Below are 5,140 nucleotides of genomic sequence, written 5' to 3'. Positions count from 1 at the left end.
TCCAATAATAACAGCACTCTGCTGTAAATGTAAGTCTGATTATTGTATTATAGCAGAGTTCACCTGGATTTATAGATCATTGTTTTACACTGTAAATATCTTTAATTAAACATTAAAGAGACTAAAAATTAACGTTAGCTTGGTCAGCTGTGCAGCTAACGTTAGCAGACTCAGCCCAGGAGCCGAACCCGGCAAGAAACCAGCTCGGTACTGGATCCCCTGTCGGTCTCTGAGACTGTGTTCACTGGACTGTTCTTCCATGAGGAAAGTCTCAATCTAAAGCCACTGACCTCTGCAGGCTAATAACTGACGGCTCGCTGTAGTGAAATAAACCAACTTCTAGCTTAGCATTCAGAAAGCTGTTTGTGCTCCTCCGTCCAACAACAGCTGTTCTCTGAGTGAACGTTCAAAATCTTATAAACTAAATTGTATTTCATATCTCCAAACTTAACCATATCTGTACTTACTATTTTACTTATTTTCTATTTGTATTATTATTATTTCGTTTTATTTTGGTCATTTTTTGTTGCTTTTGTTGTTGTTGTTGTTGTTGTTGTAATACCCCTGTTGTTGTCAGTATTCATCTTTTTAAGTCTTCCTGTCATAATGTAACTCACGTATAGCAGTTAATTAAAAAAAGAAAAATTTTAATTTAAAACAACGACTGTGTGTGTAAAGTTTAGAAACCTAAACGGCTCAAAGTAAATGATTTAATTGGTATGTTGATGCTAGCAGCTGTCTCCAAACTCCTGTTAAATAAAGAAATAAATAAACAGAAAGTGACCTGAAGCACAAAGGCGACACCTACTGGACCACTCTGGAGACTTTAACAAATAAAGTTGATAAATATTAAATATTGTCTGCGAAGCCGAACGAGAACTTTGTGTAAAATGATCAAAATGTTGAATTAAATTATAAATAAATAAATCAGAAACGATCGACCGACACGCTTCAGTTTAAAGCTCCTCAGTAAATAAATGAATGTTTGGTTCACCTCCCTGTCTGACTCCTCACCTCTCCGCTCCCATCATGCCGCTGTGCGTCAGGGCTGCTGTTGACGGAGCATTACAATATGATTTCAGGCTACTTCATTTGTTTTTTATTTATTTATTTCCCCTCCTGCGCTGCTGTAAACATAAATCACGGCGAGCCGAGCCCGGAGCTCATATAAATGTCAGGATAGACAGCGGAGCTCATAAACCTCTAATTTGATCTTTATTCATCTGGGACAAGGCATGAATAAAAGCTCACCTAGTAAATCATCATTTTCTGCTTTCTGTCAACACAGCTGAGAGCAGAGACAGGCCAGCATCCATCCAGCTGTCTCCACAAGCCCCGCCTCCTCCTGCTCGTTAGCCAGCGCCCGCTCCTGATTGGCTCTGCCTCCGAGCTCGTTAAGTATAAAGAGGATTGTGCTCGTTAATTATGATCACTGGCTTATATGATGCATTCTGAGAGTGATTTATGACGCTATTTAAATTGTGCTTACAAAAGTTATTAAACGTGGATATTAATGGTTTTATTCTGCCTTTAACTGAACACAAACAGGAAATACACATTACTGCAGCTTCCTCCTCTTCCTCCTCCTCTTCCTCTCTCTGTCTCCTCATCCTCTTCTTCTTTTACCCCCCTCTTCCTCTTATCCACAGTTCTCTTCTTCCTCTGTCAGCTCCGCTCTCGTCTGAAGGGTTAACGGCTGCTGCTGACGGAGCTCCGACTGATGGAGCTTCACTGACACCCAGTGGTCAACTGGTAGAACTGCAACACAACTTTATTGATACAGTACAACACAAACAAACAAATACATAAATAAAATTATACCAGGCTGAAAATTAATACAATAAAAACAATCAATTGTAAAACAGAGAAAAAATAATAATAAATATAAATATATATAAATAAAATAAATAATATATAATAACATTATAGAAATACATCATAATAAAATAAATATATAAATATATATAATATAATAATATATCTAGTATGAATAGATAATAAAATAAATATAACTATACAATAAAATAAATATAACTTTCTATATATTAGGAATAAAAATAAAGTAAAAACCTAACAGGCTGCAACGTTCCTCCAGAGAGAGCTTTAATATTTAGAGGCAGAAACAGACTCAGTGGTTCCTTATTGAGACAAACATTTAAAAGAAAAGCTGTGGAGGAGCTCAGTGATCTGACTGGAACATAAAGTCTCTGATGTACGGAGGCCATTTAATGTTTTATAAACAAGTAATAGAAGAGGAGCGATGTGATCCAGCTTCAGACTGGATGTAGTTTTCTTTACTCAAGTAAAAGTCAAAACAGAAATAAAGCATAAAAGTAAAAGTTCTCTCGGTTTCTCTGAAGTAGATTTTCTGTTCGTGCACTGTAAAAAAACAAACGAGTCAAACTCTTAAGTTTCGAAATAAACTAATAATGATGATAGTCAACTTTTTTTACAAGCAAAAGATCTGTCTCATAATTTAATATATATCATTGATATAATAATTGATAACAAATATATATTATTTCATGTTTCAGTTCACAGCTGTGAACAAAAAACTCAAAGATAGAAGTTTTCCAAAAGAATAAAAGAACTAAAGATTATTATTACGTTAGTAAAACTTTTTTAATAAAAATTTTAGGGGTGTTAGAAATGTACAATATATATATATATAAATATATATATATATATAATATATTTAAATATAATATTATATTGTAATTTATCACATTGTACATAAATTTATATTATCAATTACTATATATATATATTATATATATATATAATATATATATATATTATATATATATTAATTTATATATATAAATATATACTATATATCTCAAACAATTAAACACTGAATTTGTCAAAAAAGAAACAATTTTAAAATGATTAAATATACAGAATACAGACAGAATTGTATAAAAAATATCAGTAAAACTCGTCTCTGATCAATATCCACAGAAATGATCTGCTCACAATTGATCTCAAAACTTCCTACAGTTATTTAAAAAATGTCTGAAGAAAAAAACTGTAATTAGGTTAAATACAGTAAAACAAATACGTTAAATCTCACAGTAGAACTGTTTCTTTTGGTGGTAAAAACTTGTATTTATATGATAAAATATGGAATAAAATCAATACTAATATCCTTTTACTGTAATGAACTGTATAATGAACTCACTGTAAAGGAAATAAGGTTATTTTTTACAGTTCATTACAATAAAAGTATAATTTCTTATTCCATATTTTACTGTATAAATACATGTTTTTACCATCAACAGAAGACATGAAAATATGTTGTATAAAAATAAGTTTTACTGTTACACAAGCTATATTTAACCTATTTACAGTTTACAGAGTTTTACTGTCGTGGTTTTACAGTTTTACACCACATTATTATTTAAATAACTGCAGTAAAGTTTGAGTTAAAAACGAGCGATTTGGATCAATTGTGAGCCGATTATTTCCTGTTAATGTTGATCAGACTGTTATTGTTGAATATAATATGAAATATTAATAAAATACAGTCGGTTTTCTCAGTGATAGAAAAGGAGAAAGGTTGAGTTACATTTCCATTAAATCCTCTTCTGCTTTGAATAAAACATATTTACACAATCATCCATTGAACTGTGTTCAAGGTTTGACTCTGATGGAGATTTCTTCTTCCTGAAGCTCTTTTTGCTCCTAAAAGAGAGAGGTAAAGTATCATCTGAGGCTCCTTTAAGATCCAACTGCAAAGGAAAATATGTAAAAATGTAAATCAGCCGCCGTCTATTGTGACTTTGTGTGAAAGTTTCCGTGCGAGCTGAAGGCCGCGGACTGAAAGATGAAGCTACAGTTATGAACGGAGGTCGGTGCTCAACAAAGTGGCACAATTTAATTTGTGCTGCAGGAAGTGCACGGCTGCGATAGACTCAGTAATGAAACCTCTCAGCTTTAAGTTCTGTCTACTTTATATTCACAAAGAGAAACGAGCGGAGCAGCCATTGTGGAGACATGCAAATACACTGATCTCTTTAATACGGGCTTCACCCAATTGGACGCCGACTTTGACAAGCAGAACAAATGCCCTGCGAGCGCAAACATGTGCAGGTCAGGAGGAGCGGCGCTGATGGCCGAGGCAGAATTCAACTTTCTTTATCCTCTTTTCAACGCCGGCAGTCACATTCTGCCTGTTCGCTTACTGTTAAATTACTCATCTGAGATTAGAGACGGCTTAAGGAAGAAAAGTTTTCCCTCAAAAGTTGATAAAGCTCTGTGACTTTATGTATACTGAACATATGCAAAAACAAAATGTGGAAGTTTGTTGGGAAGTGTCAGAAGTTTCCCTTTTCACACAAACTGTATCTTCGTTATTTAGTTTTAAGGTGATATAACAGGAGATGTGGCAGTAGAGCACTAATGGACTCCTAACCAGACTCCAGAGACAAAAACACTCATTCTAACAGATAATCATAAAACATTAAACTGGAATAAATCTCAATAAAACCGTCTCTGTTAGTGTTTCCAACAATCACAGATCAGTGTATCTGTATATAGAGAACAGCTGTTTGCTGATATATTCATCTTCATTATCTCATTTTAAGTTACCATTGATCCCTGATTCATTGATTTCATCATTTTGAACACATCAGGGTTGTCGATAATGTTTTTAAAGAAACATTTTGTTAAAAACTCGTATTGTCTTTTCTCTCTGAGGTTAGTGTGAAGTGGAGATAAACCCTCCTGTTTTCTTCTTCTGGTAAAAGGTGGAAACTGGAGTTAAACTTTTTAAGATCTATTGTTAAATACAGTTTGTGTCTCTCTTCCCTCCAGATGGTTCTGTCTCGGCGATACAGCTCCGAGGGAAGCTTCAAACTCAAGTCACGGAACTCAGATACCAAATCTGCCTGCAGTCAATCTCCTCACAGCGCCCCCTGTCTGCCGGAGGCCTGTTGGTGAGGAGACACACTTCCTTTGGATCTTTCCTGCAGTGTCTTCAGTTGACTTAAAGATGAATCTCCTTCCTGACCTTCACATCAGAGCCAGCGAACACACAAACAACTACACCGAGACCGAGCTGGAGCTGAGAGTCCGACAGCTGAGTGTGTGTGTGTGAGTGTGTGTGTGTGAGAGTCAGTGTGTGTGTGAGAGTCAGTGT

The sequence above is a fragment of the Morone saxatilis genome, unplaced genomic scaffold (genome assembly GCF_004916995.1).
Source record: "Morone saxatilis isolate NCDOM2014 unplaced genomic scaffold, NCSU_SB_2.0 Contig22, whole genome shotgun sequence".
In the NCBI taxonomy this organism is placed as follows: Eukaryota; Metazoa; Chordata; class Actinopteri; family Moronidae; genus Morone; species Morone saxatilis.
This window is presented reverse-complemented; position numbering follows the sequence as displayed.